We start from the raw sequence: 26,081 nt of genomic DNA, 5'->3' as shown, positions 1-26,081 counted from the left end.
CACTTCCCTCGTCTCCTCCTAGCGCAGCATCCTTTTTCCTCCACTAACCAGAAGTTTGGTTCCCCCACCGTAGAGTCTCCTCCTAGCATGTCGTCCTTTTTCCTCTACCTGTCCTAACTGAAAGCCCTATCGATTGTGGAGCCGACTGGTGACAAGGAACCACAGCAGAGGGATGAAAGAGCCACATGTGGCTCCAGAGCCACGGGTTGCTGACCCCTGTTTAAGTAATTATAAGTACTTATGTAATTATGATGTAATTACATAGACAAAAGAATGGGGTTTGGATGGCACAATCACAGATGTCATTTTGATTTGCTTGACTTCGCCCATGTTGTCCCCGCTTCCTATGCCCCATGGCGGACAAAAAAAGCATTCTGACTGAAGTACAGCTACTGACCATAACATGGTTCAGTGCTCCTACATGTCCTTTTTAATGCATCTTTCCTTCTCTCTTTCCTTTTCTTTCCTTCTCGCTCTCTTTTCCCCCCTCCCTCTTTCTCTCTCTGTCTCTCTTTATTTATTTATATTCTACCTTTATTACTTTATAAGTAACTCAGGGCAGCAAACCTACCTAATGCTCTCCCCCCCCTCTTATTTTCCCTGCAAGAACAACCCTTTTAGGTGGTTGGGCTGAGAGAGAGTGACCGGCTGAAGGTCACCCATGGCTTTCATGGCTAAGGGAGAACTAGAACTCACAGTCTCCTAGTTTCTGCATCAGCATCTTAACCACTACATGTAACAAACTGGCTCTCCACAAGTATCTCCATAGGAGACTGTTTACCTGTTATCTTTTAGCTGTAGAACTGCAAAACATGGAGAAGTATAAAAGACAAATAAATGATTACTATATTCAGAACTGCTTCTTCCTATATAGCTTTGTTGTTTCACTGTAAAAATTGGTGCAGAGTAATTTTTCCTCCTTCCTCAGTAGAGCAGGATGATGGCAGAGCAGGGCAGAGCAGAGAGAGAGAGAGAGAGAAAAGAGAGAGAGAGAGGGACTATAGATTAAACTAGTCCCATACTTCTCTTTTATGAAAAGAATGTAAAACACAGATTAAAAAATCCATTTAGAAGCCTACAATTTGTAAGATTAAAATATAAGAAGCCTATTGGTGTGTTAATTAAATCCTGCCTGAGGAGAATCCTCGTATTCAATATATGCAGAAGTGGAAAAGATTGATAAATAATATAATTAAAGCTGCTGATTTGCAGTCATTATGAATGTTTTTGTTAGGCAATAAACCTTGGATGTTTTGAGCCAGTTATAGAAGTCAGCTTTGCTCTCATTTGTTTAGCAGATATAATTTGTATCCTCCCAGACGAAATAAATGAATAACATTCTTTCACCATCTCACTCTCATAGAATGGCTTGAGAATTAACTTGGACCAAGAAAGACTGCAGGCAGGAAGACAAAGAGAACAGGATCAGTGCTGCCTGGAAAAAGCAGACGACAATCAATACAAGGTAGTCTTTGTTTAACACCCACTCGTTCAGTGACCGAAGTTACAGTGGCACTAAAGGAGAGAGGACTTATGATGGATCCTTGTGGTTGTGGCTATCCCAGCATTCCTGTGGTCACAAGATTGCAAATTGGGTGTTTGACAACCTGCTTGCAGATTAAGGGACCATGCAGTGTCCCTTAGTTACATATCACCATTTGTGACTTTCCCTGCTGGCTTCCAACAAGCAAAATCAATGAGGAAGGCAGTAGCAGGTTGCAAATGAAGATTAGGTGCCCATAGACACCTTGAATGTGCAGGATTCACCTAACAAGGGCAAGTGAGACTGCTGGAACTGCCATCTTAAGCCAACACAGCCATGTGATGTCATGCCTTCTGACCATGTTGCTTAGCAACAGAACTTCCAGTCCCAATTACTGACAGTAAACAAGGACTATGTGTATTGTGGTCCAGTCCAACTGTTGCTTGTCATTAGCTTGGACTGCTTTATAACTTTCAACCAAAATATCTGCGAACTTAGATACAGTACAAACTATTTCTACAAGTGAAGCATATAATGAACACCTTTCTGATAAAATACTGTGATACGAAAGATTGGACTGTGGTTTCTGAAGAGTCAAAGGCTGATGACCCAGCAAAAGCAATCTTTTCAATGGATGGGGGGGGGGATCTGCTTTCCAAACATATTTTTCTTTATTTTGTTTATGTATAACATCCAAGGCTAATGAGCTGCACCACATTTTAATTCAACTTCTGACAATTTTGTGCCAACTGTTCTTAACATAATTTTCTTTTTGAGTCAAGAAATTTTAGCATGAGGTTATACATGAGGATCCTATCTTATAGCTACAATGAAAAGTTAAAACCTTTGTAACATACCACTCAGTGGTGAAATCTAAAATTTGTTACTACCGGTTCTGTGGGCATGGCTTTTGGGGGGGGGGAGTAATGTGACTGGGTGGGCGTGGCCAATTTTTTTTTTTTTTACTTTTAAAACCATTTTTTTCTACAACCTCTTCAGCGAAGAGGTTGTAAAAAAATGCTTCCAAAAGGCTCTGACGATCCCAGCTGAGTTGCCTGATCGGCACACGCTTTTTTAAAAAGCCTATGCTGATCAGGCAACTCAACTGGGATCATCAGAGGCATTTAAATGAAAAAAAGGTTTTTTTTCTTTTAAATGCCTCTGACGATCCCAGCTGAGTTGCCTGATAGCCTCTGCCGATCAGGCATCTCAGCTTGGATCGTCAGAGGCATTTAAAAGAAAAAAAAACTTTTTTTCTTTTAAAAGCCTTTGAAGATCCCAGCTGAGTTGCGTGATCATCAGAGGCTTTTTTTTTACTTTTAAAAGCATTTTTTTCTACAACCTCTTCAGCGAAGAGGTTGTAAAAAAATGCTTCCAAAAGGCTCTGACAATCCCAGCTGAGTTGCCTGATCGGCACACGCTTTTTTAAAAAGCCTATGCTGATCAGGCAACTCAACTGGGATCATCAGAGGCATTTAAATGAAAAAAAGTTTTTTTTTCTTTTAAATGCCTCTGACGATCCCAGCTGAGTTGCCTGATAGCCTCTGCCGATCAGGCATCTCAGCTTGGATAGTCAGAGGCATTTAAAAGAAAAAAAAACTTTTTTTCTTTTAAAAGCCTTTGAAGATCCCAGCTGAGTTGCGCGATCATCAGAGGCTTTTTTTTTTACTTTTAAAAGCATTTTTTCGGCCAAAGAGATTGTAGAAAAAATGCTTTTAAAAGTAAAAAAAAACCCTCTGAAGGCAGCATGAACATGCATTTACTTACTTTAAGGAAATTTGCAGCACTTGCAGATAAGGCAAACAATAATACTTTGTTTTACATTTCAGAATTGGGAGAAGAATAGCACAAGCACTCTCCCTTTGGCTTGTTAAACTTTCTTCCCTGCAACATGATGAGGCAGATTTTATACATTGCTTGCAGATATCTACAATATATATGCTTAAAGTCAACAGGACAATAAAAACAAAAGTGAGAGAACAATAGAAATATGAAACTGCTGGATGAGGCCATTTGACAGCATAGGGTTAAATACTGTTGGTATACATCTCTGCCAGTGGTGGGTTTCAAAATTTTTTACTACCGGTTCTGTGGTTGTGGCTTGGTGGGCGTGGCAGGGCAAGGATACTGTAAAATCTCCATTCCCTCCCCAATCCAGGGGAAGGTTACTGCAAAATCCTCATTTCCTCCCTTATCAGCCGGGACTTGGGAGGCAAAGAATAGATGTGGGTTGGGCCAGTCAGAATTTTTACTACCGGTTCTCCAAACTATTCAAACTACTCAAAATTTCCGCTACCAGTTCTCCAGAACTGGTCAGAACCTGCTAAAACCCACCTCTGATCTCTGCCCTTAACTGACCAAATTCTGTCAATCATCAGATTTAACATTTTTCCTCAGAAAAAGCTCAAACACCTTCAGACTCTTCTCAGAATATACCTAAAATGTATGGTTCTGTCGGATTAAAAAAACCACAGAATTGAAAAGCTAGATAGGAAGCAATGCTCATCAGGGAACAATAGCCCTAATCATATTTACACAAGACTAGCTCCTTAATTAGATATTAGCACACAGGGGACAGAGATTGCAATCTGATGTTGAACACCATTAATTTGGGCATCATTAAGGAGAGCTGACATGGACAGATGAAAGCTATGGGGCTTTCCTGTTCTTCTTCATAAAAATAAAAGGTTTAAGTACCGAAGGGATCCACTTTGCACAGCTGAAGTATAATCCTGACCAGGCTTGCTGTTAAAAAAAAGTCCTTCTCTTACATTTTTTGGGTTTTGAGGGATTGAGAGAAGTGCATTGAAGACAGGGAAGGGCAAAATAAGATTCTACTATATGATTCAGAAGTAGACAACTTGGCATCCATACAATGTTTTGGATTTCAGTCCCCATCAGGGATGATTCCAGAATAAATTAACTTGGTGCTGTGAAGAGATAATGCACATAACAATGGAATTGTTCCATTTATTAAATGCAAATGTTATCCCCAAAGCTGACGAGCAGGTGCTAATCCTTATTGCCTCTTGCAGTCATCCCTGACTGCCCTCTGTCTTGGCAGTTGTAGCTAATGATAGTGGACTATGGGAGTTGTAACTCATAAACTCAACATAGTTGGTTGCTTCTCGCTAGCTAACCGTTGTAATCTGCCTTCACTAACACAAAGAGTAATTTTCCAGAGCAGCTAAAAATTATTCTTGCAAAGCATTTATTTAAAATGTCAGAAGCAAGAAGTCTTATTTTTCCAATAACAAAAAGGAAGACGAGAAAGCACTTCGCCTATAATTTAGGCATATTAAGAAGTCTTAACAAGCTCCTGTACCTTCTGTTAAGTCATGCAAAGCCAAGCAATTGATTAGATAATTAATGAGTAGACAATTTACCATCAGGGAAATGTAGCTGATTCACTCATTTTGCGCTGAGATGTAAAACTGGACTCCGTCCAATATTGTTTCATGCCAGATTAAAAGTCCTTTCCTTTCCTAAAGGAATACATTTCATAGAGGAACATTCAAGTCATGTAAGCCTCTTTCCTGAAACTGTCATCAAAGTACTGTTATTTCAGGATAAACTTAGATTTCAAAATACAAAGCAACCTAAATTGAGTTTCTTTATTGACGTGATTGTATTTGTGTATCTGCATGCTGATTTTGCTGTTTAGTGTGTCTATACTAGGTCATTTATGTGTAGATTCTACCCAATTGCACGTAGCTTCTGCAATTTGTATCTCTGATCCATATACCGGAAAATAGCACATCATTGCTTCCAATTTCCTTCAGTGCAGATTGCAATATATCAATCATACTGGGATGTTTCTTTTGATAGATTTTACCCCTTATATTTTGCCTGGAATTCTATGTCTTCTGGTATGGATTTTGCTGATGTGCACTCTGCAGAGAGAGAGAGAGAGAGAGAGAGAGAGAGAGAGAGAGAGAGAGAGAGAGAGAGAGAGAGAGAAAGGGGTGTGTGTGTATGTATGTATGTATGTATGTATGTATGTATGTATGTATGTATATATTCATATATATATGAAAGAGATTATTCAGAAGAAAGAAAAGAAAGGAGAAATGATAATCAAAGTCCAGCAAGAAATGTACATTTTGTAAGAAAATGTGCTCAGAAATGGAAGGATTTTTTTTTCTTTCTTTAAAACAAGCTGGAGATGGGATGAATTTATAAAGGAAAGCACCAATATAATGTTCCCAACCAGGCATTTGGACTTACTGGAAAGGTAGTAGTACAATTTATGGGGGGAAAAAATTGCTTAATGAGATTAATCTCTAGCCGTTCACCTGCTGAAGCTTTTTAGATTGGCATCATGGCAAGCATTAAAACTGATTAACACGAAAGCTCCCCCAGGTATTCCACTTGTGTTTGAGAGTTACCTTGGCATACCTTAGATGTCCTGTATAGCTAAAGAGCTGGAACACTTATCATATAATAGCTTTGCTACCTGACCTCGCATATTTTTTTCCCCTTAAAAACAAAGAAAAAGGAACAGTATAAATGCAATATAAAGGAAGAGATCTATGGCACAGGTTTTTTTTTCCTATCCCTGTGTTAACCTGTTCCTAGAGCAGGGGTGTCAAACTCAAGGCTTAGATCTGGCCTGCAGGCCCGCCCTAGAAACAGCAAAGGACTGCGGTGTCCCTGCTAGCAAAAACGGAGCTTGAGGGGGGCATGCACTGCCCAGCTCCATTTTTGGCTGTGCAACCCTCTGACAACATAAAAGGGGATTGGGGAGGCTGTGTCTGGGTTGCAGGAAGCCATCGCAGCCGAAAATGGAGCCTGGGCAGGACATCATGGCTGAAAACAGCCATGGGGCCGCCCTGGAAACAACAAAGGACTGGCCTGTGGTGCCTCTGCCAGCAAAAATGGAGCTCAGGAGGGCTGTCCATGGCCCTCCCAAGCTATGTTTTCGGCTGCAACGGCCTCCTGCAACCCTGGTGCAACACTCAGGCCACCACAGGCACCCCCAACATGAGTGATGTTGAGCTGGCCATGTCCACCCTGGCCACCCCCATCCCACCCCCCCAAGGTCAAACACAACCCTAATGTGGCCCTCAATGAAATCAAGTTTGACACCCCTGGTCTAGAGGTAGTCCAGACAAGCACAACCATGAGTACTAATTCTATCTTTATTCTAAGGTTATATTAATAGAGTCTTACAAGTATTTCTCTCCTCCTTTCCTTTTAGTCTTTGGAAAATTAGGAAGAGCCCTATCTAAAAAAGCTTCTCATGACTTCTCTCCTTCTGTGGGTTGCAATATCTTTTATATACTGGTTGTCCTATCGGCAACTCTTTCTCCCAAAGTCATCCCCTCATATCACCACATCCTCCAATCTTTCTCTTGATTTTTGGCACTTTTTGGTTAGTCGACCAATAGATTTTCCTGGTGCTCAATTTGGGAGATTCAGTGGAGCTTGGTTTTGAGGAGACTGAGTAGTACACAGTTCTGAGTAGGCAAGACACATTCTTCTGCCATATCCCTTGTGGTAGCTCCTGAAGCAGAATGCTTTATTCTTGCTCTCTTTCATCTGGGCAACAGTTGCCATTGTCCTGCTATTCATTTGATGCTTTCCAAAAAGGAAACTGTGACCAATAGCAATTGTAACAAAGCCAAGAATGGGATGAGCGAAATGGGATCAACCAATTGATAGCAGGCTGTGGACTGTTGCAGCAAAGAGACTACAGGATGGAGGGAAGGGGAAGGGGAGGAGGGGGGAAAGAAGGAAAGGGGGAAGGGGAGAAGGGGAGAAGGAGGGAAAGGGGAAAGAGGAAAGGGGAGAGGAAAGGAAAGGAAAGGAAAGGAAAGGAAAGGAAAGGAAAGGAAAGGAAAGGAAAGGAAAGGAAAGGAAAGGAAAGGAAAGGAAAGGACCACTTTTTCCAGGTCCCAGTTCATGTGAATGTGGTATAAACCCAGATGTGAGAGGAATAATTCATGGTCTCTGGTTGGACTTTAGGGTTTTGATTGCTTGTGCATTTTGTTGTCACTAAAGTTCTTGGAATGCTTTTGTATCCCCACTATAAATAAAAGAAGTGAAAAATTCAGGCAAAGTCTATATTTTCAAAACAGTGCAGAACAATATCAGGATGATTGAATGCACACAAAGAACTGGAAGCTAGCTAATTGTGTGCTAGGGTTGTAATACTGATTTGAGAGTTGAGTACATATGGGTTGTATTTGTTTTCAGGTCTACTTTGAAAATCTGTATCTAAGAATTTCTATCCTCCTGTGAAATGCATATGCTACCTGTCTGAAAGATAAGAATCTCTTCTTGGTGATGGAAAGATGCTTGTAGACTCAGGTTTGAACAATCTAAAAATGCAGAGTCAAAGGAAAACCCGCTCAAAAAACAACTGAAACAAAACAAAAAGAAAAAGCAGCCCATAAATCTAATGATACCAAAGGAATCAAACCAATGCATCCATACAGGCTGTTCCCTGGATATCCCTAGAGATCCAGCCTGGACAGCCCATTATCTGTTTCTGTTACTCCTAAAATCACTCATGTTGTACATTGTGACTTTTTATTGCTAGTCGGGAAGAAGGAGAAACTAAAAGAAAGGACTGAAAAAAGAGAGAAAGGAAAACACCAGGAATGCCCGGTGCATGATGTCATCCTGTTACTACCCTACCCATTGCCCTCTCCAGTCCACCTCTCAAAATGCAAGAACTTACAACTCCCAAAATATTGTCCATCTCTGTTACATTCTAAACATATAGCTATGTAGGTTGGACAATAGGTATCAATATAATTATTTCTGCTCCTCTGGATCATCACATTCCCATGAAAGCAGAGATAGGATATTATCAGGTTTTGTTTGCTGCAGTGGGCTTTGGCCCAAGTCCATCTGGACTTCCTTAAGAGAGGTGACACCAACAATAGTGATTGTCCCAAAGGAATCTGGACAAATTGATCCAATTCACTTTAGATGTCGGCTATATTTAAGGTCCTGACAGCTGGTGCCAAAGGTTCTATAACTTTCCTGTGGTACTTTGATGAATGAAGACTATATAGTGGCTCAGGATTTCACCAGCATTTGTCTACCTCAGTTTTCAGTCTCGTACTTCCAAGCAGATGGGCCTCAATTAGAGCAGCTGCCAAAACGGATGCGCTCTTAAATCACTTAGTGTTTCTCTGAACAGAATGCAAGGTAACCTGCCTTGTCACTCAAGATGATGGAAGATGCAGCTTCTCCCAAAAGCTGTTGACCAAGATGAGCCTGTCACAGCTTTTCTGCCACAATGCTGTTATTGTTGAACAGTGCCAAACATTACACCAACTTCTGCTAGTGAGGAACCACAATGGACACAAATCAAAAAGCTTCACACAGAGACTACAAATGCATTAATGGAAAGGGAAATTCTCCATTCAAGTATGGGAAGAATGAGTCATTGTGAAAGACCAATACCATCTTTTATACATTTAGGTATTTGCAATATTTATTTACAACATTTGGATGTTTGTGCTTCACTCCCAAAGAACCTTAAAGGAGCCAATTATCACAGAGAAGTCAAAATAGCAAATTTCATACTTCCCCAGAAAGATATCTGGGTGAAGGGCCAACATGGCTGTTTCTGTTGCTGAGGGCACATGAACTTTCCAAGAAGCACAGATGGAAAAAAAAAAAAAACATCTTTATGTTGCATAGAGTCTGGTCCTATAGTATAAGGTGGACTTTGTAGAAAGTAAAGAAAGATGAAAGAGATCTCTTTGCCCCCTCTTATGTTCAAAAATAAATGTAAAAGCCCCACCACTGCTATTACCTCCTTTTGTATGCGCCCTACTGTTCAGTCATAGGAACCGATTATGAATTTTGAATGACAAACTTGGGGAAACCGTATGATTTTCCCCCTCAAAAATCAGTTGATTGCATCAATCTCTTTTTCATTATTTTCATATTCACTTCTTGCTTTATATGGTTCTGTAGAAAATCAAGATTGTATTGTACTTGCTGCAGAGAGCTTCTGCAGATACCAGAAAACACCCTTTCTTGCTGCATAAAATTCAACCTTAGCATAAAGAAGGTGATGGCGGAAAGTTAGAGATAGATTATTCATTTATACAACCTGACTATGAATATATTCTTTTTATCAAATAATGCTTACCCAGGTCTCTGGTTTCCTGAAACCCTGTGAGGTAATGTCTGAGGAGATTCTCAATCATCCAGATCATGGGTGTCCCAAAGGTGCTTTTCCAAAATGGCAACTGGACATTCTTGTTTCTTTTCCCCTTGAAAACACTTTTTCTTGGAGGAGAGGAAAAATGTTTCCAAGGAAAACAAAACCAAAAAATTCCAGTTGTCTTTTGGAAAAGCACTTTTGGGACAGTGTGAGGCAATGTACTATTGAGTATGTTGCCAGACGTACAGTACATTGCCAATCTAGACAGACTAAACTATATGATGATATCTAACAACATATCTTAGCTGTATTTGTATATCTCTAGGAAATTCTTAAACTTTTGGCCTGGTCCTTGGTTATTGCTCACCAAAAGAGACCATCCTTTTTTTTTTTTTTTTTTTTTTGGACAGTCTTGATATATTACAAGATCAGCTTTCCCCAAATACATCTTTGACCTTAGTTTTTAATGAATGAATAATAGAAAATATGCCTTCAGGGGGGTTCATATCAATGCTTTGAACTTTTCTTTTTCTGAAGTGACTTGTTAAATACAATCCTCCAGACTGTCAAATATATTGTGGTTAAACTTTGTCACTAGGTTATGGAAATCAAATATTTAAAGGGAACACAGCAAATATAAAGGGAATAGTTAGCCTAAAAATTAACAGAGGGAAATTTTGAGTATGGTATTAATTTCATACCACTCATATCAATTATATTTCTTAAAGCAGCAGAAAGTGAGTGTAGACACACATCAGTTCAGACATTTTAATTATTTTCCTAAAGGCTGGTTAAATAACATTCTTTGAAGATTACTATTTTTAATGAGTACACATATATGCTCTTGAATTTGGTAGACCAGAAAACTGTACTGTAATTGGATATAAAGTTCATTGTATCTCACTAGTAAAACACCAACATTATTCAGTGTGATGAATGATCAAGTAACTGAAGCCAAAACCTTAATGAGAATTAAACTATACTCACTTGTAGTGAAGTGTTTCCATGTGTTCATGACAAAAAAGAAAAGAAGTAAATATAGTAGCAATCAAATGGGTAATACAGTACACTTATTTTCTAGACATTTCCCTTGACTTTCTATCATTTCAGTTGGGCACTGTTAATAAACTAAAATTATAACTGGGTTTGCAATTTTACATTCTGACAAATATTAAAATTGGGAACTTTTCGGTATGCTTTAAAGACTTAGCTAAGTCTGAAATACCAATTAATGCATGGATTATCTTTCAGATCTACTTCAGCAATTATTTTTCCTATCGTAGGCCACCAAACAAATGTTTCAGGAATTGTACAAAGTGGATACTAAGATGATAACTTCCCATATTTTATTAGCTGCTTATTTTTAAAGGATAGTATCATAGTATCCAGAGGTACCAGAATAAAGCAGACAATGTTTTCCATGTTTTTTTAAAAACAGAACAAAAACATGTGCACCTATAGAACACCAGCTGCCCAGAATTGCTTTGGTGAGATAGGCAGTTTTATATATATATATTAAATAAATACATAATAAATATATATAATAGATAGAGTTATAGGGCTGGAAGGGACTTTGGAAGTCTTCTAATCCAACCATATGCCTAAGGGAGGACTTCTTATATCATCCTGAACAAGCTAAAGATACAAATATAGATGATAAATAAATAGGTGGATAGATAGATAGATAGATAGATAGATAGATAGATAGATAGATAGATAGATAGATAGATAGAGATAAGATGGGTGGGTGGGTGGATAGGATAGGATAGGATGGGATGGGATGGGATGGGATAAGGTAGGGTAGGGTAGGGTAGGGTAGGGTAGGATAGGATAGGATAGGATAGGATAGGATAGGATAGGATAGGATAGGATAGGATAGGATAGGATAGGATAGGATAAGATGCAGGCAGGTACAATCCAATTCTTAGCAGCAGTTTCTGTAAGGCCAAGTGTCAATACTGAAAAGATGGCAGGTGGAGTATTGTGATACATCCCTTTAGAACATATTTGCCATATCAACAGATATTGTATACAAAGGGTAAAGCTTGGGTTATGATGCTCCATCAATTGTCTTACCAGTTTTGATCCTGTCCTGTGAATGATGCTTCCTAGGATGCCTTGATAACTCAGTGGTGATATCACATTGTTTTCAAGGTGATTGAGGACGTTTGAGTTCATGTTTCATCCCATCAAATACATTTCTCAGTATGACTTCTGAGTAAAGTATTATGTAGTCCAGAACCAACTATTTTGTCTAACCAAAGTCTCAGGTTTAAACCAAAAGATATTGGGATTTCATGAATGGTTCATGTGAGGGTTCTTGGCTCTCTAAGGATTGGACAGAACCACAGTGTACAAATCTGTACACCATCCTTTATTGCAACAAACCCTCTTCCCCAACAACAGGCTATTGCTCTGGGTCAGCTTCATCCTAGGCTTTGCAAGTTAATGTTGCCACATACAGTAACTATATCTTTAATATTCCTTCTTTTGTATCCCATTCAAACAACAGTCTCAAAGTTAACCTTTGCCTTTCTCCAAAAGTTCTAGCACTTGTCAGGATGAGGTCCTGTTTCTGTGTGGCTGTTCCTCATCTAGTTGCTACTGGGCTCCAAGGTCTTTGCAGGTCTCCCAGAAGGATATGCTGCTTGCTATAACTTGTAGACCTGGCAATTGAATGAAAATCTTCTTGCATGTCTATAATAGCTGCCAATCTGCAGAGGTCATCTCTGCCTCCTTGTCTGTAGGCTGTTTGCTTTCACCTTTCACCCACATCTCCAACACTCATTGGATTTGCTTTTGTGAACTCAAAAGATTGGGTGGGATGAAGCTGTCTCTAGATATCAGCATCTTTGAAAACACCAGTTTATGGCTCAGTTAGCCAGATGCTGTAGCTTTAACACCAGTGTGAATCCCTGTGGGTACAATTCTGAAGGAATGGATGAATGTTTAAGGGAAGTGGGGATGGGTAGGAGAAGGAATGGCAGAATCTGGGGATGGGGTTAAAAGAGTGATCAGCCTAGAATCCATATGTAACCACAAGCTGACAAAGTCCATCCTCCTTGAATTCCATGGATTATTATTTAACAAGCAGTTGCTAACCATTGGTTGAAAATATCCCTAAGCATAGGCATGAGTAGCAATAAATCAGTTTAAATAAACCTTCATATATGAACCCACCCAGTCTTTTGCATCTCACAGGGGGAGCTTGATGGCATGACTACAGTTCCTTTTGAAAAGAGCAGGGAGCAGCCCCAGCTTCACTCCCCTCCCAGTTAATTTGATATTACTTAATCTTGCTGGGAGGATCTCCAATTTGCTGGAGACTGGGCCTGTGGCTATGCAAATTGTGTGCATATATGCTTACTATATAAATAATAGTAAGATAATGCCATATCCCCAGCTACATTTTCTCCCCCAGCTTGGATTAGTCATAGGGAACCCTGATGAGATTTCAGATCCATTTTTTACTTTGCTATCTCTGACTAATTTGATCCAAATGATTGTAAGCATCATAGGAGTGCCATTCTCCATCATTTAATTCTGCAAGAATTCCTCCCTCTGTTTCTTCTCAAGCATTAATTAGATGAGAAATACTTCAAAGGATTGGTGAAGAAAATCAGTGCCTCCCATTAGCAAGATATTGGATGATTTATATCTCTCATTATGTTTGATACAAAAATCCAAACCTACCCTGCTTTGCACACTTAAGATCTCATCATTAGTACTGCAAATAACACTGTCTAAACTTATTATTCCAATAGACTTGTTGACAAATAATAATCCATGGTAACATATAACTGTTATTTACTTCCTTTTAAGTCACTTTGGGCTTGTCATCATTTTTTACGGGTCAGGTCCTGCATTTGGGAAGAACTTTTTATAGATGCCGGTGTTGGCTCTATGAGTGTTTCCTCTATCTTAAATGCAAAATGGGGATACAATTGTAAGTAACAACTGAAATACTTTAATTTACTCTCCACTTGAAATTCAGAGCATATTCAAAGCACTAGGGGAAAAAATCAGGGAGTGTCTATTAAAAGTGTATTGTCAATTTCACACACAATGTATGTTTGGTTCATTACAAAGGCTTATTTTCCTTGTTTGCTTTTGGATATTGTACTTGTACGTTTTTTAATTTGTATACTGCCAAGAGTCAGGGCTCAGTTGGGTGGTTTTATAAAACTAAAGTATGAATAAATAATTGGAGCATCATTGCAATTGACACAGAACTACAACTTCTGGTAGTTGTAGTACTAATATGGTAATGAGATTATTGGTGGATCAACCATATCATTGAAGTCTATGGAGATTCTCAGTCATCCAGGTCATGGTTGTCCCAAAGATATTTTTCAAGAGGCAATTGGACTTTCTGGGGTTTTTCTTTCTTTCTTTTTCTTTTTTGAAGGGGTTTCGTTTCTCATCCAAGAAGCTTCTTCAGCTCTTCTTGGATGAGAAGCAAAACATTTTTAAAGAAAAACCAGAAAGTCCAGTTGCCTCTGGAAAAAGCACCTTTGGGACATGTCATTGATGGACAACATATTTCCTGGAATTGCTGTATTGGCTAATAGTAGGCTTCCAGTCCCAATCCACAGTTCTGCTAATGATCTGAAAAGTCCAATATAATATAACAGTAGCTTATATCAGAGATCGCCTTGCCTGAATGAAATCCATCCAGCGATAACATTTATGGAAAACTTGTTAAGAGTTCCTACCTCTCTGAAGTTATGGGAACATGGAGGAGACGATAACTCTTGGTGGTGGCCCTAACACTCTGAAATTCTATACTCTGAAGTATTCATAAAGTTCCCTCACTCTTGTCATTTGAAAGATTATGGAATATGGGGAGGGGTTTTTTTTACCTCACCTTTATTATTTTTATAACTAACTCAAGGTGGCGAACATATCTGAGGTACATTCCTCCTATTTTCCATACAACAACAAACCTGTGAGGTCAATTGGGTGAGACCAAATGACTGACCAAAAGTCACCCAGTCAGCTTTAATGTCAAAGACGATATTTTAAAAATCACCGTTTCCTGGTTTCTAGCCTTAGCCACTAGATCAAAATGGCTTTAGTTTTGTTCAACCAAGACTAATAATCTAATTATTATTGGTATACATTTTGAGGAGGGAATTCTCTAGTACACTCAGTGCTTTTTTGTTTGTCACTACCTCTATGATCCAGCTTTACATCAAAATTTAAAATAATTTTAAAGTTGTATCAAAAGATTCAAAACTTGTCAAAGGAGCAATCTCCTATAGTCACTCCTGTGATCATATTCGGTATGGATAATGAAACCTTAATTGATCTATGGAATGAAAATTACCTAGATTACAAACCAGATACCTTTGATTGAAATATGGTCAACATTTTGTTCACATCAAGGAATTATAGGCAATGAAGCAGGTGGGACAATAAGGTTTCTTTCCTTTTCAATTTCAGAAAAGTCTGATTGAACATCAAATTGAAACTCATTTTAGAGTCTTTTCTGTGAAGATAACAGCCAAAAAGGAGTATTTTTCAAACTGCATAGTGTTCATTCAGGGCTGTCAGCAGAAAACTCCTTATAGACCATTTAGAATGAGTTTAAGAATCTTTGATGGTCTCCCATGGAGCACTTAGAGGGGAAAAGATCATTTATTAAAAAGGCAGAATTGTTTAGAGAAGCATTTGCCATCATTGCTACTTGCATAACTGTGGGTCATTCAAGCTGGAGAATGTTGAGAAGCTGCTAGAAAAAGGACAATCTGTATTAATTTGCTTGAACATTTTATAATTGATATCTCGTATAGTGCAATGGCAAAGGAGGAGAGGAGGAGGGAGGAGAGGAGAGGAGGAGGAGGAAACATCCATCAAAAAATTATGGATGAAAATTGCATCTCAAAATCATACATCCTGAAAGTTCCATACAAACAGAATAGATACATTTTTTGAAGCACTTATGACTGGGAGAAAACAAAAATGTATCCATTGGTTAAATGCAGGTGAAAAGAAGCACCCAAACAATGACCTTAAGAAAGTTTTGCCTTAAAATATATTTGGTATAGAATTTACATTAAGAATGACATCCTTAAAAAGAAATTGCATTCAAAGAATCCCATTTAGAAAAAAAACATACATGCACTGATTATATATAATATTGGACTGGAATATCACCTTCTTAAAAAGGATAATAGATGGACCAGACTTGTGCACAATTTTATTTATTTGTGCATCCTCCATCCTTTTTTCTTACTTCTTATTTCAACAGGCTGGCCTGGCCTAATTTCTCCCTTTTAATTTTTTAAATTGTAAATTTTAAATCTGTCTTAAGTATTGGGGGTGTTTTAATTTGTTCCGGGCCAAATTTATTTAATGTGGTTTTATATTGTTCTTTTAAATTTTGTAATCTATGTGTTTTATTTTTTGACTGTTCACCGCCCTGAGTCCTTCGGGAGTAGGGCGGTATATAAATTTAATAAAATAATAAATAAAATAAATAAATCCTGTGTATTCCTTACAAAGAACATGAGAAGTCTCCTTTTACTAAGCCAGAGCACTGGTTTATCAACATCTATAATGAACAGGCTACTAGGTCATTGTTTATATACAACGTTTACCTACAAAACACATATTCAGCTTTTGAAAAAATAAATGGGTTAGCCAAATCTCTGGCTGCACCCAACTCAGAACATGCTATAGGTATATTAAGTGTGAATTTACTTTCATCCCCAAACTCAGTGGTGTGCTGCTGCCGGTTCTGACTGGTTCAGGCGAACCGGTAGTTACAACCTGAGCCCCGATGCTATGCTGTATTATTTAGCCATGTTTTGAAGCTGCGTGCATGCATGCAAGCCGCGCATGCAAACAAAGCGCACGCGTGGAAGGCTTCACACATGCGCAGAAGGCGCACACACTCACATTTTTGGTGCTGGGCGAACCAATTGTTAATTCATGTACCGCCCACCTCTGCCCAAACTCAATACTAAATTCATTTCCTCCCCAGCATTTTCTTTACAATAGTTTTTTCGAACGATCTATTAGCATTATGCCATGGTGCTGCCAACAAGATCCAAAAAGACCAATGAATGTCTCCATGTAAAAGTTGACAAAGGACTGCATCAACTATTACTTTGAAGAGAATTTATTTATTTATTTATTATTTATTGGTTCGATTTATATGCCGCCCTTCTCTGGAGACTCAGGGAGGCTTACAATGCGTTAAGCAATAGCCTTCATACTTTTGTATATACCTGCTTAGTAGGGCTTTTGCCCCCCCCCCCAAGCGGTGTTCTTTTTTATACAAAGTCAGCTTATTGACCCCACAAACCGGGTCCTCATTTTACCTACCTCGAAAGGATGGAAGGCTGAGTCAACCTTGAGCTTGGTGAGATTTGAATTTGTAGTAATTGCAGGCAGCTGGCGTTACTTAACAGCACTTTAGTCTGCTGCGCCACCAAGGCTCAATTAATTAAATGAGCTTCTATTTAATTAGGTCTTGTGTATCAGAATCTTCATAGGAGAATCATTATTAAAGAAATGTTCCTCCTCATCTCTTAAAAAAAGTTGGTATAACAAAAAGATTTTAGCTTCTCTCATTAATTATCTCATCTACATGTTCAAACCAATTAAACAAGTCATTGATAGTTTAGTAATTACTATATTATCAGTTTTCTTAAAGTAGTATTTAAATTTGTTGTTAACTCATTTTTGGATAGAGATGGGTAAGAATTTTATACAGTTCATTTCATATGGGAACTATGTAAAGTAGATAAAGCAGATACATCAATAAGAATATGTCTAATGAGAACTTAACAAAGAAAGTTACAGTATATGTGAGAGAAAAGCAGGGGTGAAATTCAGCAGGTCCTGACAGGTTCTGGAGAACCGGTAGCAGAAATTTTGAGTAGTTCGGAAAACCAGCAAGTACCACCTCTGGCTGGCCCCAGAGTGGGGTGGGAATGGAGATTTTGCAATATCCTTCCTCTGGAGTGGGGTGGGAATGGAGATTTTGCAGTATCCTTCCCCTGCCATGCCCTCCAAGCCACGCCCACAGAACTGGTTGTTAAAGAAAATTGAATTTCACCACTGGAAAAAAGGGTTTGTATGTATGGTTACCAACCGTATCTTTAGCAACCACATAAGATTTTCTCCCTGATGATTTATCCCTAACCTTCTCTTCGGCACTGCAAATCTTATCCCCAGAGGTGTCATGGATTTGCCCCCAGACCTGTCTCCGGATGTGAGTTCAGAGGAGGAGGAGGAGTTTAAGTCAGCAGAGGAAGGCATGGGACCAAGCGATGGCCTGGACTGGGCTCTGAGTGTTAGCTTGATGGAGCAGCCTCAGCTGGGTCGATTGGGCAAGCTACAGGTTGAGGGTGAGCAAGGCGATCCACAGGTGCAGCGAGTTGGCCAGGAGGCTCCAGGCAATGACTGGGAGCAGCTGCCTCCTAGTGACAAGAAGGAGGTGAAGTCCACACCTCCTTCCGATCCAAGGATACTAAGGCAGAGAGGAGACAGGCACAATGCCTGTCAGATAGATTATTTGCAAGGAGGCAATCTTACCCTGCCAAGCTCAAAATCCAACCTGCACAATGGGGATGCTTTCTGAAGACCTGTTTGGGGGAGTTTTAAATAAACACCTGTAGAACTCTTGTTGTACGTGCATGTGTGTGAGGGAGGCAGCACATGAGGTAGGTGTTGTGACCAAGGCCCAAGTAGTGATTACCAAACACAATTCAATCCTCAACAAACTTATTTTATTAAAACAGCTGAGAATCAATTCATTCTCAGTTTAGTCCAAAACAAAATTCTTAATAACCAGTCCGTCGGCCTTATCACCAACCTTTGATGTCTTTGGAAAACTGCCAAAGGCTTTTCTTGGCAAAAACCCCACAAAGTTCAAGAGACGCTGACAAGAAGCACGGGAATCAATGTTGCTTTTCTACAAAGAACCCAACGGCTCGTTGCTGCTCTTTTAAGCTTTATGGGAGTGACCAATCATCTTCTGGCCTTACTCCCGAGTTGTCCTTTTTTCTTCAGCTGTTGTTGCCTTCTGGCAGCTCTTTGCATGCATGCACTAGGAACGGGCTCCTCCTGTTCCTCTGCCTCTCTGCTGTCTGGAGGCTCCGGAGTCCGTGCATTGCTCCCAGATGGCCCTGGCCCCATCTCTGCCTCCGACACAGAGCCCTTGTCCGGGCCTTCCCCTGACTCCAGGACTGGCCCATGTTCCTCCCCAGCCTCCTCACTGTCTGACTTCACTGCCAGGTCTGCAGGCTGCTGGCGGACCACAACACTGGGATCATTGCCTCCCACCATCCTGATCTTCTGTAAGAGCCTGATGACCTGGCTCTGCCAATTGCCCTGGAGCCCCAATGTGGAGTATAACACTGGAGGTGGTTGATGAATCAATACAGATCCCCCCTCTCCCCCCCTCTCTCTATATAGAGAGAGTTTTGAGTCAAGCTTCATCTTAGCTTCATGTTTCCTAAAGTCCAAACTTAGAGCACTCTGAATAAGCTGGGCACAGAAGCCCAATAAAGCAATGGTTATGATTTTGTAATGATTAACAATGTTTACTTAGATGCATTTCTTCAATTGGAACTGGGAAAAACCTGTTTGTACAGAATCAGATATTGCTTTGGCTACAGTTAGCTCTCATTTACCATGTTAATAATGATAGCAATACAATTTATTGTCAAAGCATTGCAAAGCATAAAGTACTATTATGTCCTTAGAAATACATATAACTGATAAATAGAATAGAATGCTTGTAAACATATCTATTTTCTTCTCGGAAGAAGTGAGCATTTGTTTCTCTCACAGTGAGGCACAAATTCTTTCATAGAGTGATTGAGTAGGACCCAAGATACAAAACACTGAGCCTCATTGGCTCCATGACTATTTAAAATGACCGCCCTCTCAAGAGCATCTATTTTTCATATTGCTGGAAGCTTAAAGGGAGGCTTAACATTCTGTTTACAACCATATGAAGGAAACCTAGTCTGCATTTGTTTGCTGCTTCACTTCCCTTTGCTCTGAGTGAGTTTACAAGGAGTACTTAAGAAAGGTGTGAAAAATATTTAATAAAGCAAACAGATTGCTGGAAGCACGTGGGAGCAAGTGATGAAAATTATGTTTTTAAAGTTAGATAGTTGGGAGCTGTTTTGTTGTTCGTTGAATGTTCTTCCCCTTCTACTCTGGCTTCCCGTATCTGCTTTCTTAAATAAGTTTTTATAACTTTCTTAAGTATTTAAGAAAAAGTGGGGAAACTATCAAGAAAGCAAACAGATTGCTCATTTACTTGTGAACATGGTGAATGATGGTTTGTATAGTTCAGGGGTCAGCAACTCGTGGCTCTGGAGCTGCATGTGGCTCTTTCATCCCTCTGCTGCGGCTCCCTGTTGCCAGTTGGCTCCACAATTGATAGGGATTTCGGTTAGGACAGGTAGAGGAAAAAGGACACCATGCTAGGAGAAGACTCTATGGTGGGGGAACCAGACTTCCGGTCATCTCCAGAATTGAACGGGGGCTTCTGGTTAGGACCTTTGTGGCTCTTTGAGTGTTTAAGGTTGTTGACCCCTGGTATAGTTAGATATAGGGAGCTGTTTTGTTGTAAACCTTACTAGTAAAATTAGATTGCTAGGTTTATTGATTTGAAATTTTATAGTTAAAATGTCAACTATTTTGGTGATTGGTAAATGTATCATGTTGCATCTAGATTTTTCTGTTTCTGTTTAATTTTAGCTGCTACTTAATTTTTGTTATTTTATCTGTTAGCTTTGATTGGACAATTATTTATGTACTTTATTTATTTATGTAGGTAGGTATGTCTCTTACCTACATAAATAGATAGCATAAGAGGCTGATAATGCCATCAAAGTGCTTGCTCTTTATTAAAATATTGTGTTAAACAACACTGAAATTGTTTCATTGTAAAATGACACAGGAATTGGATACAATCCAATACTATCCCTAGGGACAATTCTGGTTTTATGTATATTATAATTTCCTCTCATTTTGCGATGGGAAACACAGAGAAAATTATACAGTAAACCTTAAAACAGCCACAACAAATGTTAAACACAACAAAGGGAAACTGAAACCAAGGGAAAATATGAACGGTCCTCACCCTGCATAGATGAATAGGTTCTCCACACTTTCCTCAATTTATATTGTAGTGGGGGGAAATGCCCAACAGCATTTGGAGCAGGGGTGGGTTCTACTTACCTCCGCTACCAGTTTGCAATGGGAGCGCACGCATGCACATGCGTGTTTGCTTTGCTCACACATGCACACACTTCTGTGCATGCGCAGATTGTTCATGATGATGTCGGGGCAAGGGGCGGAGCCTCCTGCCACTGTTACTACCGGTTCACAACAACCAGACCGAACTGGGAACAACTCACCACTGATTTGGAGATGGATGCAACAAAATATCTTGTATTGACATGTGCAACTCTAATGGGGTCACTGGCATTTCAGCCACAAGAATTCAAAGCAGACCTGAAATTACACATCCCCAAAACTATTACTTGTGATCAACATATATCATACTCTGAATGTAACATCTGATAATACTATAGGACGATCTTACTATGGTCTGATCCAATGCCCCCAAATGGTTTCTTTTCCATTTTTTGAGAGTTTTCTTTCCTCCATAAATGTATTAAGCGTCTGTTGTGGCTATCCGTATAGTTTCATTCTAGGATGTATCATTGTGGGATAACGAAGTTTAATACAGAGGAAACAAGCAAACAAACAAAGGCCTTATAGAAAAAAAAAATTAACATATTTTTATTCACCAGAAAGTTAAGGGAGAAAAGTAATAGCCAGCCTTTCATAGATCAAACCAGAAGTTCCTCTAATTCTCCCTTCTTTTATGGCGATTATTTGGAATTTCTCAATATTCCTTTAAAAATAGAAAATAAATAATTCTATTACCTTGTCAGGACTGTTAAACTCTTTCTTGGTTCTCAAGTGTTATTACTATAACACTATTATGGGTAAGAGCATTTTCCATCTCATTTGTTGTCTCCCTTTATTCCCGAAACATCAACTATATTTCTTTGAATGGGTGAGACAAAGAGAAGAAAAGCAATCTGCCATAATAATAAGGGATGGGCAGTCAAGAGATAAAAAATCCATTTCTTTCAGTCTCATTGCTTCATTTATATTTGGGAGAGTGGGTAGTTACTAAGTTCTTTCTTAGCCCTTTTCATTTCTTGCTTTTATCCATGGAAGATCATGGCAGTATGTATCTGCTGCTTGCATTGTTCCTAGGGTTAAACAATACTTTTGTAGGAAAAAATCCTTTTCAGGGTGAATTAAAATGCTGACTCTGTAAACCGCTTAGAGAGTGCTATAAAAACACCGTGAAGTGTTATATAAGTCTAAGTGCTGAAATGCTTTTCATAGGGGATTAAATTTATTTGTTAAATGTATTTGCTGCCTATCTACTCTAGATAGTTTGCAATAATAAAAAGGAAGAAAAATGAAAACAGAAGTAAAATAATAGAATCATAAAATAATAAAAGGAACACAATGGGAATAAATACATCAATATAACAATCAAAAAGATGAATGGGTGGAAAGCATAGAGCAAGAGGAGGGAGTGGGATTCTGCCATCAATCTAGCAGCCACCTCCAATGTGGAACTCACCCATTTGTTCCCAGGCCAAACTACCTTCCTTCCTTCCTTCCTTCCTCCCTCCCTCCCTCCCTCCCTCCCTCCCTCCCTTCCTTCCTTCCTTCCTTCCTCCCAGCATTCTTAGGGCTCAACATTTGCAAGATAGTAGGCAGGACATTCCTTTTGTATATATGCTGACTTCACATACATGTTTTGCAAATCACACCCATTGTCTTGTGGCTTTTGACCTCCCTTGGTGACGCTATTGTTGACTGAACTAAAGTAACCCATGAGATTGTATGGCTGAGGGTGAAACTTGAATCTGCCTTCTCTTTGTCTAACAGCTTAATCATTATTCCCCATTGGTCCTCTATTGTTCACTAGAAACATTAGGGATAGCTACCGATTCTTTTTTCCTTTTGGTTTTATTTTATTTTTCCACATTGAAATACACTAGACCAGTGGTGGCGAACCTTTTCAGCATCAAGTGCCCAAACTGCAACCCAAAACCCACTTATTTATCGCAAAGTGCTGACATGTCAATTAACCTGAATTAATTTACTACCTAAAATAATGATAATCAAGGCAGCTTCAATTGCTTCAAGAAAAACATGATAAATGCGCTTTTATGCCTCCCTTTTTTCTGCTTTTGAAATATTTTGTTTAGCAACAATACAAAAGTAAAATTTTTGTAATATCATTTCTCTCTTTCCCCGTTTCTCTCCCCCTCTCTTTCTCTTCCCCTTCTCTCTCTCCTCTCACTTTCCCACCCTCCCTCCCTTTCTCTCTCTCTCTCTTTCCCCTCTTCCTCCCTCTTTCTCTCTTTCCCTCCCTCCCTCTCTCTTTCTCTTTCTTTCTCTTCCCCCTGTCCTTCTCTCACTTTCCCACCCTCCTTCCATTTCTCTCTCTTTCTCTTCTCCCCTATCTTTCTTTTCCCCCCTTTCTCTCTTCCCCATCCCTCCCTCTTTCTCTCTATTTCCCTCCCTCCCCTCTCTCTTTCTCTTCCCCTCTCTCTTCTTCTCTCACTTTCCCACCCTCCCTCTCTCTCTCTCTCTCTCTCTTTCTCTTCCCCCTCTCTTTCCCCCTTCCTTTTTCTCTCTCTCCCTCTCTCCCTCCCCTCTTTCTCTCTCTCTCTCTCTCTTTCTCTTTCCCTTTCTCTCTTTCCCCCACACCTCCCTCTTTCTCTCTCTTTCCCCCAGCCCTCCCTCTTTCTCTCTCTTTCCCTCCTTCCCTCTCTTTCTCTTTCTCTTTCTCTCTCTCTATCTCTTTGTTTCTCTCTCTCTTTCCCTCCCTCCCTCTCCTTTTCCGCTGGGGGAGGGGTCACAAGCCCAGCTCCATCGTGTTTCTTGCTGTCATTTGTGGGACTAAAAAAGCCTTGCGAAACAGCCTTCTGCCTTCGTGGTACATTTGCTGTACAGTGAAACCAGGGGCAACCCACCACTGGACACAGGGCATCCCAACACAGGCAGCTCTGCCAGAAAAGCCATCCCAGAGATGAGTGTGAGTCGAGATGCCGCAGGGTTGTATTTTGGCTCCGCATTGTCACGGGCTCTAGGAGGAGGAGAAGGGGACCCCGTCTCCCCCATTGGGAAGCAGGCTAAATTTCACTATGCTGCTGCTCAAGGCAGTAACAGCAAATGTACCGTGAGGAAGGCTGTTTCGTGCAGCTTTTTTAGTCCCACAAATGACGGTGAGAAACGTGATGGAGCTGGGCTGTGGGTGATGGTGCACGTGCCTAGAGAGAGGGTTCTATGTGCCACCTCTGGCATGCGTGCCATAGGTTTGCCATCACGTCATTAGACCTTCTTAAAATGTTAGCAGTATTTACATAGATATGATTTGTCCTTCAGTCTATGACTCAATTGCCTGGAAGATTCAAACCAGATTTACTTCAATACCATTTTTTCCCCATTTCTAAATACTTTTCGCTGCCAATAAGTTTACTGATGTATTTATTTATTCCATTGATAGTTACTAATTCAAAAATAATTAATATTTGAAAGAGCTTCTTTGGAATATATGGTTTTTAAAGATAATTCTGAGCTAAAATCTATAAAGCATTTTTAACAATTAGCCAGAAGTGCTGATTTCTTCAACTGAGAAAAGTTGAAAGAAAAGATGAAGGTTATCTTTGCAAATTAATATAAATGTATGGCTGAATGATCTGCTGCAGATGTAATTTTGCTTGTATCTTTGTTTATTGGTTTTCTGGATGGGATGAATTAGTGCATTATTAATATACTATTTCAGGAACATTTAGTATTCTGAGACGCCTCTTCTCCTTCCTTTACAAAACCTCTTTTTAAATCCAGTTTAAACTGCTAAAGTGTACATTATAGTAAAGGAGGACATTGACTAGGTATTCTAAGAAATTTGATGCTTACTTATTTAGAGGAAATGAAAAGTTCCTGTCAAATAAAAAAGAACAATGGAAGCATGACCTCCATGATTTGCTATACTCTGAGGTGAATATGAATCTTTAAAATCTTGAATCTTTAATCCTCTAAAATTATTTTACCCTTGAGAGCTCAACAGAGGATGTAGAAAATGTTTTGTATTTCAGAATGTGCATGCATATTCAGAGATTTGTGCCATTAAGGATGTGTATAAAGTGGCTGTGATTCATCTCTCAAGGCACTTCACATTGTGGAGATGATGCAGAAATTACACAATGTACCTCATTGAGGCACTGGGTATCATTCCACAGCCTCAGCTGGTATCTCTTAATAGCCAGAAGAAACTGTCTTCCATGGTTGGGAACCGTTTGTAGCTCCTTGAACTATTAGAGGAGGTTGCAGAACTTAGCTTTATTTTCAGAATCATGAAAATCATGAATGCTTCTATTTCTGGGGAAAGTGCTTCAGAGGAACCTTTTCTTGAAGCACAAATACCCTCTGAAGCGGGGGTGAAATCCAGCAAGTTCTGGCAGGTTCTGGAGAACTGGTAGCAGAAATTTTGAGCAGTTCGGCGAACCGATAGCGGAAATTTTGAGTAGTTTGGAGAACTGGCAAATACCACCTCTGGGTGGCCCGAGTGGGATGGGAATGGAGATTTTGCAGTATCCTTCCCCTGGAGCAGGATGGAAATGGAGATTTTGCAGTATCCTTCCCCTGCCACACCCACCAAGCCACACCATGTCCACCAAGCCATGCCCACAGAATTGGTAGTAAAAAAATTTGGATTTACCACTGCTCTGAAGCATTGCACAATCCAATCCAGTTTACCTGGGATAAATTTGAATATCAATATTAACTTCTGAATTAATAGGAATGGGATTTGATTCAAAATACTTTTATCTTGCCAGCAAAAGCCTGGAATTCTTCAAAGTAGCAGTTTTGTGGGCAGTCAACTGTTCTATGATCTTTCCTAATGCATCTGCAGTGATGCTGGATTGGATTTTCAGAGGTCAAGTGCTGCTCAAAAGCAGATCCATTCCTCATTGTTTCTTATTAATCTATTCTAGATGCATGCAGTAACCTTTTTTCCTCCCCTTTCATTTCAGTGGAAAACTTTGGTCCCACTTAAATTTCATCATCAGTTACACCCACACAGCCAATGGAAGTCATTGATGCACTGTTTCCAATGAGACTTAACCAAGCTGTTGCTCACTGAACTAAATAACTCTGCACTTTATTTCGTTATTCACAAGTACCTAAACAGCAATGGCAAAGTTCTTGCTGCATATGCAAAGTGTTTTGAGGGTGAGTATATTTGACGTTTCACAACTGGGGCAGAAATTTAGTTCTTTTAATCTGATCGTTTGAATGAGACCTCAGAAAGAGGTACACTGAAGGACACATATTCACAAAATGAATAAATCATGATGGATTATACAAGGGAAAAGTAGTTTACAAAAC

At 39.5% G+C, this 26,081-nt stretch overlaps 1 long non-coding RNA gene across 1 annotated transcript in view; it reads left to right on the top strand.

Moving 5' to 3' along the window:
• The first annotated feature begins 1,363 nt into the window (after positions 1 to 1,363).
• Positions 1,364 to 26,081, top strand: part of LOC148115180 (uncharacterized) — a 30,042-nt gene continuing 5,324 nt past the window's right edge. The window contains exons 1-2 of the long non-coding RNA XR_015732302.1: positions 1,364 to 1,465; positions 25,727 to 25,925. This is a non-coding gene — a long non-coding RNA (uncharacterized LOC148115180). The remainder of the gene's footprint in view (positions 1,466 to 25,726; positions 25,926 to 26,081) is intronic.

The sequence above is a fragment of the Pantherophis guttatus genome, chromosome 2 (assembly GCF_059756535.1).
Source record: "Pantherophis guttatus breed Tessera chromosome 2, ASM5975653v1, whole genome shotgun sequence".
Classification (NCBI taxonomy): Eukaryota; Metazoa; Chordata; class Lepidosauria; order Squamata; family Colubridae; genus Pantherophis; species Pantherophis guttatus.
Note: the sequence above shows the minus strand (reverse complement) of the source record. Positions and strands in the feature narration are given on the sequence as shown.